General features: G+C 33.5%; 1 protein-coding gene and 1 non-coding gene across 2 annotated transcripts in view; one reads left to right on the top strand and one right to left on the bottom strand.

The window, feature by feature from the left end:
* The window catches only part of UNC79 (unc-79 homolog, NALCN channel complex subunit), a 185,541-nt gene that overhangs the window by 17,533 nt on the left and 156,706 nt on the right, over positions 1-11,302 (top strand). The gene's annotated exons all lie outside the window — the stretch shown is intronic.
* LOC111747388 lies at positions 4,183-4,301 on the bottom strand. Its single transcript, XR_002783514.1, has one exon. It is a non-coding gene; the product is annotated as a 5S ribosomal RNA (ribosomal RNA).

Raw genomic sequence — 11,302 nt, forward strand, 5'->3', positions numbered from 1 at the left:
CCTTACAGTGTATCATTGTCAATTATTGGAATGCCTCATGAAATATAAACAAGAAGTCTGGAAAGTAAGTTTTGGCCCACATTTAATTCATAGCAACAAACTTAATTTATATTGTATAGTAAAAATTGTTTTCATGTTAAAAGTATTTTTAGGTCAAATTTATTGATGTCATTATTTTGATGTGGCAGAACCTATAATTCTTTTCTTACTGATTAATTATTATTTAGAACAGGAACGATCTTGAGGAACAGTGGCTTGACAGAAAATGTAATTGGATATCTCTTATTCTTGGAATTTAGCATATTACTATATTAATGTGACGATTTCATTTAAGTTGAAATGTTGCTTGAGAACTTGCCTTCTTTTTAATAGGAGATGTGAATTGTTAAGAAATGTTTTTTAGAAAAATATTTTTAAAAAATGCAGTGTTTGACAAACTGGCTTATGCTGTTCTAAAATACATCTTTAACATTATTCTGAATAGAGAAGAATTTGTTAAAAGAATTGTGTCCTTTTGAATGCTATTTGCGGGACTTATTTACAGGACCAGTAAGTAAATAATAAAAAATAATATCATACAATGATCTAATCTGAGAAGCACACCTGGATGATGAGATTCCAGAGGAATTAACCACCTCACCCCGTCTACTGAAATTTTCACTGCTTTGGTGATATTGAATGAGTTACTTTTATTTTTATTTGACCATGCTAAGTCAAAATATTCTTCCTATTTCCTTTAGGACCTTTTGTATGTGATAGCCTATGGGCCTTCACAAGTGAAACCTCCAGCTGTGCAAATGCTGTTCCATTACTGGCCCAATTTAAAACCTCCTGGGGCAATAAGTGAATACAGGGGCTTGCAGTACACAGGTAAGAATAGCCCTGTGATGCCCTATCTTTATTTCTCGTATGCCATATTTGCCTCACCTACTTATATATAATTTTATCTTGCTGGATTACATTTAAGTGCTTTTTGACATTGTCGCAGATCTTTTCTGAAACTGGGTGGTATAAAATAAGTAAATTAAATCAAAAACATTTCTGACACTATAGCAAATCACGTTAAGTCTCAGTTTCATTTGCTATGCCTGGCCCGCAGTCTTAACTACTCTTAAATTAATCACTGCAAAGGTGGGAGCGGTGAGTAATGCTGCAGATTTGCTCACCATGTAGCAAAACCTCGAAAGGCTAAATCTGTCCTGATAAGAAGACTTGGAGCATGTTCAGCATTACCAGTTTATACACTAAAAAAAAAAAAAAAAAAATTAAATGACCCTGATAGCCTAGTTGGACAGAAAGAGTCAACAATTGCTAAATATTGGTATAATTAATAACTGAGAAGTAAACATTGAATTTAAATGTAAAGGTATATATTTACCAAAAACCTAAACCAACCCCAGGTTCTATGTTGTGGTTTATGCTTACATATTATAAATCAAAAATCAAAGAAGCAACCTATGGCTGATGGAGTTTCTGGTGCCCTTGACTACCCTGTCTCCCCACTTAATTGTATACCTAGTTTTCTGAAATTGGAAGAGGTGACTATTTTGCCAAAGTTAGCTTTTATTCAAGGTACTGTGAGATTGTATACTGATATTCTAGAACTTACTTCTTTCCTGGCATCACTTGTTTTTCCTTAGGTGATTGGAAGTGGTTCAGAAGGAATTTAACTTAATTCCAGTGTCTGATTTATGTTCCCAATTAAAGCCAAGTGTTAGACTTATTAATACTCGTTTTTGAGGCTTTGATGGTTTTTGGTGAGCTTATTCTAAACTTAGAACAAATAATATTGATCTTAGTGGTAACAATAATATGAATAAAAACAATGAAAGTAGATAGGAATTTTTGAAAAATGGAAATTGGTATCATGGGTGTTTTGTATCATCGATAGTAGATAATGCTTAAGTGTTGCTAAGTGAATAATTTGATTGTAAAAGCAAAAAAAGTGAGAAGTATTAATAAAATAAAACATGAAATGACTTAAATATTTGACACCAACCCCTTCTTGATAGATCCTTGAAATAAGCATTTACATGATATGTGAATGAGTAACCAGTATAAAATGAAATTTATTTCCTAAATATTTGAAGAGTAACTCGTATGCCAGACACTGTACTTTTTGTTAATGCTATAAGAATTGACACAAAACCAGACCTTATGGTGTGTAATACAATCTAGATATGGAAATTGGTTCATTTATTCAACAAATACTTATGGTCATAATGTGATAAAAAAAAAAAAAAGACTAAATCGCTAATATCTTGGTGCGTACCTTCCATTTGTCGGGGGAATACCAGGCAACCATCTTACAGTGTGCTAAGTGCTCAGATGGATCAAATACAGTTGACTCTGAACCACACAGGGGTTAGGGTTGCTGGCCTTTCCTCCCCTGCAGTTAAAAATTCGTGAGTAACTTTTGACTCCCCCAAAACTTAGCTGCTAATAACCTACTATTGACTGGAGCCTTATAGATTAAACAACCAATTAACACATATTTTGCATGTTATCCGTATTATATACTGTATTCTTACAATAAAGGCAATTAGAGAAAAGAAAATATTAAGAAAATCATAAGGAAAATATATTTACAGTATTCATTAAAAAAAAAAAAATCTGTGTATAAGTGGACTCATGCAGTGTAAACCCAGGTTGTCCAAGTGTCAATCATACAGAGAGCTGTGGGACGCACAGGAGGGGCTTCTGACCTCACCCTGATGGTAGGCAAATTTGGGGGAGTGTTGAGTTGTCGAGGAAGATTCCTCAGTGAGTAGCATGTAAGCTGATACCTGAAAGAGATATGCACATGAGACATCATAAGGGGAGTGGATCATGAGTGAATGAATGTGAGTTTGAAGCAGAAGGAACTGCAAGAGTTCAGACTAGAAGATCAAAGATAGCATGATCATATTCAGGAACTGGGAAAGGTCATATGCAGCCGGACAGTGGAGGGACAGGAGGACAGTGGCCAGAGGGTAGGCAGGAAGCCTGGCAGGGCCTGTGAAGTAGTTTGGATTTCATCCTAATGGCAAAGGGAAACCACGGACAAATTTTCAGTGGAGAAGCCACACGATGAGGTTTGCCTGTTGAGAGCATCCGGGAACCCCGGGAAACTGACAGGCGCTTCCGTTTCCCGCTGTGACCACACTCGTGGAAGGGCCAGCCAGATCTGTCTTCCCAGAACAGTTCAGCCTGTGCCAGCTAAGGTCAGAGAGGCTCTTTCTTCTTCTCTCAGCCTGTGTGAACAAGACGTCTCTGTGGGTATTCATTCTTCAGTCCATCCTTATAATCACACGTGCATACACTTCCATTTTTTCAACAGCATGTCATGTGTCTGCTACTTGCCAGGCACTGTCCGAGCTTTCTTGGGACTTCCGTTCCAGTGAACCATGGCATTCTATGTAGGAAATGAGATCACGGAAAAAGTTAACCATTCTCGTCCATGTATTACTTTTTATCCAGCACTGGCTGCATGCCGGACATTGTTCTAGCTGCTTATTATCTCATTTAATATTTTAGTCTTCTCCTAAATGAACACAATTTATGAACCAAGTACCACACTGGGTTTTACAGACATTTTCTCAACTGCTTCTCACAAAATTCTTAAATGGTAGGGTCTTATTTCAGTGTTAACAGATGTGGAGTGAGACACAGTTTAAGTAACACCCTTAAATTCAAAGAAATAATAAAGGAGCACTGCTCGAATTTGAATCTAGATTATCTTCATTGAAAACCCACATTTTTCTGTTCTAACAATGTAACATCTCTTCTGTTGATTCAGTTCTTTAATACAATTTTATCTGGAGCATTAGAAATTTTCTACGATGCTTGCTGCAATGAAATATGCACTAAAGTATTTAGGTGGCACTACAACCCTGAATACTGTTAATAATAAAAATTATATGGAGATAGAATTTTATGGTGAAAATTCTGTAACTTGAAATGATTTCTTAGGGATCAGCAACTGTCGTATGTTTTCCCAGTGATTTCCTTCCTTCCTTCCTTCCTTCCTTTTAAGGATGAACCTGTCCTCCATTATTTTTTTATTTTTTATTTTTGTTTTTATCTATCTATCTATCTATCTAATCTATCTATCTATCTATCTATTTACTTAGGCGAGGTAACCCTTGGTTGACCTGCAGGGACCTTGTCAGCTTACAATCTCTTATTTTTTTTTATTTTTTATGCCTACAGCACCTGGTCTTCCTAGGTGGTCTCCCATCCAAGTACTAACCAGGCCCGACCCTGCTTAGCTTCCGAGGTCAGACGGGATCAGGCTTGTTCAGGGGAGCATGGCTGTAGACCCATTATTTAAAAAAAATTATTTATTTTTTATTTATTTCCTTTTTAAAAAGTAAATTTTATTTGTTTTATAAAAGGAAAATTTGCTTTTAGAAAAGTTATAGAACTATGTAGGAAGGAAAAAAAAATACTACTCAGCAATGGCCATTGTTAACATTTTGGTATATTTCCCTGCAGTTTTTATGATGCACATTTTATTTAATTTTTAAATTAAAAATTTTTTTATGATGCGTATTTTAAAATAAAATTGAGAACATATTGTATGCAATTATACAAGGTCCCCCCCAAACTTTTATTATGATTATTTTCAAATACAGAAAAGTTTAAAGAAAAACACTATGAACATACATATAGCCACTTAGATTTAATAATTGTTAATAATTCATCATAATTTTAACTATACATATATATGTATATACATTACTTATTGCTTCTTAAGCACGGTAACATAGGAATATTTACAGTTTATATGTAGAAGATCAAATAGTGAAGATTTGGTAATCGAGTGTTTGCCCCTTTTGGGTTTACTAGTATTTATCAACAACAAAAACTACAATTATTTTGGTCATTAAATGAGTCTTAAAGATGCAAAGATTACAGGTTTCTTGGCAGTGAAAATCACCATTATGTTGTTCTATAAAGCTCTCCTTGTGTGGAGAAGAAATAAATTGTTTAGCGCTCTTCTTGTTACAGAGTCCTAAGGACTAAATAATTTAGCCTTTGTTAGCAAGTATCAGCACCAGTTATTGTCTGGAACTATATACATTTCCAAGGCAGAGACTGTTGCAAACGTAGATAGAAATTAACTAACTAAAGATAGTTACAAAGGTTAACTACAAGGTTAAACTTTGGTCTAGGCCACCAAATTAGTAGAGTTGAATTCGTAGTTGTACACAAGTACAAGAAGCTCTACCAGTCATTTGATGTCCTAACTTCCCTATCGTTGAGTTCTTATTTATCTTTTTATTATTTTGATTTTATCTCCACAAAGTTAAAAAAAAGTTATAAACCTTTTTTACTGGTGCATTATACACATGTATAAAAACACACATTACAAGATTTTGTGGAACACCTTCCACCATGCTTACCACCATGATTACCTCCTGCTGCTATCCCACAGGTAACCACTAACCTGACTTCCAACATCAGAGATTAGTTTTGCCTATTTTTGAATTTTATATAAATGGAATCATACATTATTTATTTGTATGTGTATGTGTGTATATATGTGTGTGTGACTTGTTTATGGCTTGAGCATAACTGTGCATCATTCATTTTTATTGCTGTATATGTTCTACCAAATGAATATACCACAGTTTATGTATCCATTTTACTATTAATGGATATTTGGGTTGTTCCCACAGTTTGGCCATTACAAATAATGCTATATCCTGTGAACATCCTGCTACATATCTTTTGGTGCACATGTACACACATTTCTGTTAGATATATGCTTGGGGTAGAACTGCTGGATTAGAGAGTGTGTGTATATCCAGTTATAATGGATAACGACAATTTCCCAAAAGCATTGTACTACTTTGTACTCCTGCCAGGGGGGTATAAAAGTTCTTTTTGTCTATATTCCGCATTTTAGGAAATATCTGGAATGAATTTTTCCGTATGGTGTGAAGTAAGGGTCTGTCTTTTCCCCTTATGGATAACCAATTTACTCAACATCATTTATTGAAAATACTGGTCTTTCCTTACTGCTCTGCAGTAATATTTCTTTGGTCATAAATCAAGTATCTATTTAAGAACGGTTCTGTCTCTGGTGCATTTTTTCTTTCCCCAAGACCTCACTGTTTGAATTAATGTAGCTTAATAAAATTTTATATCCTTCAGTGCTAGTCTTTCCACCTTATCGTAACTCTTGCTCTCCTCCTTGACTCCCCTGTGCTCTCTTCTTCCTGTTTTCCTCCTTCTCTTCCTCCTTTTCTTCTTCCTCCTTTATAGTTATTCCTACCTATTTGCTAAATTAAAGAGTTTGTCAAGTTAAACACAAACAAACATGCCTCAACTACTAGGATTTTGATTATGAAATCCTTGAACGTATAGATCAATTTGGTGAAATGACATCTTTATAATATCGAACCTTTCAATTCACGCACATAGTATATCTCTCCAGTTATTTAGACTTTCTTTAGTTTCCCTCAATGCTGTTCTATAGTTTTCTGTGTAGATGTCTTGCCTCTCTCTCATGTAGTGTGTCCTTAGGTACTTTTTTGATTTTATTGTCAATGATACATCTTTTTAAAATTATACTTTTTAACTCCTTGTTGTTTGTATGTAGACATGAAATTAATTCTAGCATATTGATCTTGTATCTAGCAACCTTACTAAATTACTTTTTAATTCTAATCATTTATTTGTAGTTTTGTTTCAAAAGATTTTTTCATTTGCACAATTATGTTGTTGTTGAATAATAACAGTCTAATGTCTCCTTTTCGATCTTTATGCCTATAATATCTCTTGCCTTATTGCAATGGCTAAAGCCTCCTGTGCTATGCGGAGTTCTAAGTTCCTTCATAGTTTTGCTTTTGACCCATGGTTTATTTAGAAGGGTGATGATTAATTTCTAAACATATGGAGATTTTTCTAGTGAGGTTTTATATTGACTTATAGCTTGATTCCTCTGTGGTCAGACAACATACTTTGTATTATTTCATTCCTTTGACACTTTTACACTTTCTTTAGAGCTGAGCCTATGGTCATTTTTGTAAATGTTCCTGCGTACTGAGAAAACTTGAATTTCACAATTGTTCGATACTGCGCCCTATATATGTCAGTTAAATAAAATTTGTTAACCGTATAGTTAAAATCTTCTATATCCTTACCGCATTTTCATCTATTTCTTTTATCAGTTACCGAGAGTAGAACGTTAAAATGTCCTACTATGATTGTAGATTTGTGTATTCCTCCCTGTAGTTTTGTCAATATTTGCTGTATATATTTGGAGGCTACATTATTAGGTACATACAAATGCAAAATTTTTCTGGTGAGTTGAAACTTTTACCATTATGAAATGCATGTCTTTATCTCTAGCAATGCTTTTTTTTTTGTTGTTAAAGTATACTTTGTCTTATACTAGCTACACCAGCTTTCATATGTGCATAGCATAACTTTTTCCACCCTTTTATTTTTAACTTTTTAATATTCTTATATTTCCCATGTGTCTTGTAAGCAGCAGATCATTCTCTTTTTTAAACTCGATTTCCATGATATTTATCTTTTAATTGGAGCATTTAGTCCATATGTATGTAATTTAATTACTGGTATGTTTGATCCATTTTTCTATTTGCTTTGTTTTTCCTGCCTTTTCTGTGTAGCTTTCTCTCTCTCTCTCTCTCTCTCTCTCTCTCTCTCTTTCTCTTTTCCGCTCTCTCTTTCTCTTGCTCTCTCTTTCTCTCGCTCTCTCTCGTACTGATTGAGTATTTTTAAATACTTCATCTTTGTCTTAGGAGTTGGTCAATCTTCTGTATTCTTTTGGTCATTAGCCTAAGGATTATACCATACGTTCTTATCAGTATATAGTATAAAATAGTCTTTTTACCTTTTTTTGTAAAATGATAGAAGAGTTTAACTTCTTTTATCCCTTCCTGACTTCCATGCTGTGCTTTTATTTTTCATAATTCCACAAAACATTATTATTATTGTTTTTTGCAGTTAATATCCATTAGATTTTCTTTTTTCTTGCTCTTTCCTTTTTATATCTTTAAGCTCCCATCTGTGATTTAAATTTTTTTCTTTAGTAATACCCTTTCACAGTTCCTTTAATATTTTTCCACTTAGGATAAATGTTCTCAGTTGTGTTTGAAAATGTCTTTGTTTTGCCTTTATTTTTTAAAGATTTCTTTTTAGTGTATTTACTCCTAGGTTTAGTTTGATGTAGTCCCACTTACTGATTTTTGATTAAATGCTATTTTGTGCTTGTACTGTAGATGTCATATCCAAAAAATCATTACTAAGACCCATGTCAGAGAGATTTATTCCTATGTTTTCTTCTAGGAGTTTCATGGTTTCAGGTCTTACATTTAAGTGTTTAATTCATTTTGAGTTAACTTTTTTGTGCATGGCGTAAGATAGGGGTCCAGTTTCATTCTTTTATATGTGAATATCCAATTATCCTAGCACCATTTACTGAAGAGACCATGTTTTCTCAACTGAGTGTTGTTGGCTCTCTTCTCAAATATTGGTTGACTCTACATGCTTGGGTTCATTTCTAGGCTCTCAATTCTGTTTCATGGGTCTATTTATTTGTTTTTATGTCAGTAACATACTGTTTTGATTATATAGCTTTATAGTATAGCTTGAAATCAGGGAGTATGATGCCTCCTGTTTTGTTTTTCTTTCTCAGGATTTCTTTGGCTATTTGGGGTCTTTTGTGGTTCCGTATAAATTTTAGTAGTTTTTTTCTACTCTATGAAAAATGCCATTGGAACCTTGATAAGGATTGTGTTGAATCTATAGATAGCTTTTGGTAACATTGACATTTAATTGTATTAATTCTTCCAATCAATGAACATGGAATATCCTTCCATTTATTTGTGTGTTCTTCAGTTTCTTTCATCAATGTTGTATAGTTTTCGGAGCTGTGAGCTTTCATTTTCTTGGTTAAATTTATTCCTAAGTATTTTATTGTTTTTGATGCTATTGTAAATGAGATAAATTTCTTTTTCAGAAAATTCATTCTTAGTGTATAGAAACACTACTGATTTTTGCATGTCAATTTTGTATCCTGCAACTTTACTGACTTTATTAATTTGATCTAACAGTTTTTTTAGTTGAGTCTTTGGCTGTTCTATATATAAAATTATGTTATCTACAAATAGAGACAATTTTACTTTTTTCTTTCCAATTCTGATACCTTTTATTTCTTTTTCTTGCTTGGTTGCTCTAGCTAGGACTTCCAATATTATGTTGAATAGGAGTGATGAAGGTGGGCACTCTTGTCTTGTTCCTTATCTCAGAGAAAAAGCTCTCAACCTTTCACCATTGAGTATGAGATTAGCTGTGGTCTTGTCGTACATGGCATTCATTTATTTTTTATTATGTTGAGATATGTTCCTCTATACCTAATTTGTTAAGAGTTTTTATCATGAATGAATGTTGAATTTTTGTCAATTGCTTTTTTTGTGTCTATTGAGATGATCATACATGATTCTTTTCTTTCATTCTATTAATGTGTTGTATCACATTAATTTGCATACGTTGAACCATCCTTGCATCTCAGGGATAAATCTCACTGGATCACGTGAGTAATCCATTTAATGTGCTGCTGAATTCAGTTTGCTAGTATTTTATTGAGAATCTTTGCATCTGTACTCATCAGGGGTATTGGCCTGTAGTTTTCTAGTAGTGTCTTTTTCTGATTTTGATGTCAGGGTAATGCTGGCCTTGTAAATGAGTTTGGGAGTGTTCCCTCCTCTTCAATGTTTTGGAAGAGTTTGAGAAGATTGGTGTTGATTCTTCTTTAAATGTTTATTAAAATTCACCAGTAAAGTCATCTGGTCTTGGGCTTTTCGTTATTGGAAGTTTTTGATTATTGATTAAATCTCCTTACTAGTTGGTCTATTCAGATTTTCTATTTCTTTCTGATTTAGTGCTGGTTAAGTTCTATGTTTCTAAAAATTTTTCCATTCTAGGTTTTTTAGTTCACTGGCATATAGTTGTTCATAGTTGTTCTTATAAGCCATGTTATTTCTGGGGTATCAATTGTAATGTCTCCTTTTTCATTTATAAATTTGTTGATTTGGGACCGCTCTCATTCTTCCTTGGTTGGTCTAGCTAAGTTTGTCAATTTTGTTTATCCTTTTTAATGAACCATCAGTTTGGTTAGTCTTTTATTTTTCTGTTTTTTATTTCATTTACTTTTGCTTAAATCTTTATTATTTCCTTTCTTCTGCCAACTTTTGGCTTGGCTTACTCTTTTTCTAGTTTCTTAAGGCATGGAGTTAGGTTGTTTACATGGAATTTTTCTTGCTTCTTAATGTAATCATTTATTACTATGAACTTCCCTCTTAGGACTACTTTCGCTATATCTTATAAGTTCTGGTATATTGTGTTTCCATTTTTGTTTGTCTCAAGAAACTTTGATTTCCTCTTTCATTTTTTCTTTGATCCATTTGTTGTTTAGGAGAGTTTTAATTTTCATGTGTTTGGTGAATTTTCCAGTTTTCCTCTTGTTACTGTTTTTTAGTTTCATACTGTTGTGGTCAGAGAAAATACTTGGTATGATTTCAATCTTCTTGAGTTTGCCAAGAGTTGTGCTATGGCCTAATGTATGATCTATCTTACAAAATGTTGCATGTGCACTTGTAAAGAATGTGTATTTTGTGGTTGTTGGATAGAATGTCCTGTATATGTCTGTTAGGTGCATTCAGTCTACAGTTTTGTTCAAATCCTCTGTTTCCTTAGTTATTCTCTGTCTGGATGATTTATCCATTGTTGAGAGTGGGTTTTCTTTATTTAAAAAAAAAAATTTCAGCAGCTTCACTATGATATATCTAGTTACGATATTATTTTTGTCTTTTGGGGGGTTTGTAGGACTTTTTGGCTTAATGTCTCTTGTTAGTTTTGGAGAATTGTCAAGCATGATCTTTCTTTTGTTAGTGATAATAGTACTTTATTAAGGCATATTTTATATAAAGTGAGATGCATAAAAATCAACTCTATGGCTGGATCAGTTTTGGCAGCTGTATAATGTTCCTTTAATTGTCACCCAGATAAAGACAATAGAATGTTTCTATCACTCTAGAAACTAATGGCATACCCCTTTCCAATTAATGCCCTTCCTCCCACCCTGAGACAGTCACCACTCTTGTTTCTATATAATTCATATACAGTAATCCCCCCTTGTCCACAGTTTCACTTTCTATGGCTTCAGTTACCCTCAGTCAACCATGGTCTGACAATGTTGAATGGAAAATTCCAAAAATAAACAATTCATAAGTTTTAAATTGCATGCCATTCTGGGTAGCGTGGTGAAATTTTGTACCGTCTCTCT

This window comes from Pteropus vampyrus, unplaced genomic scaffold (assembly GCF_000151845.1).
Source record: "Pteropus vampyrus isolate Shadow unplaced genomic scaffold, Pvam_2.0 Scaffold219, whole genome shotgun sequence".
NCBI lineage: Eukaryota > Metazoa > Chordata > Mammalia > Chiroptera > Pteropodidae > Pteropus > Pteropus vampyrus.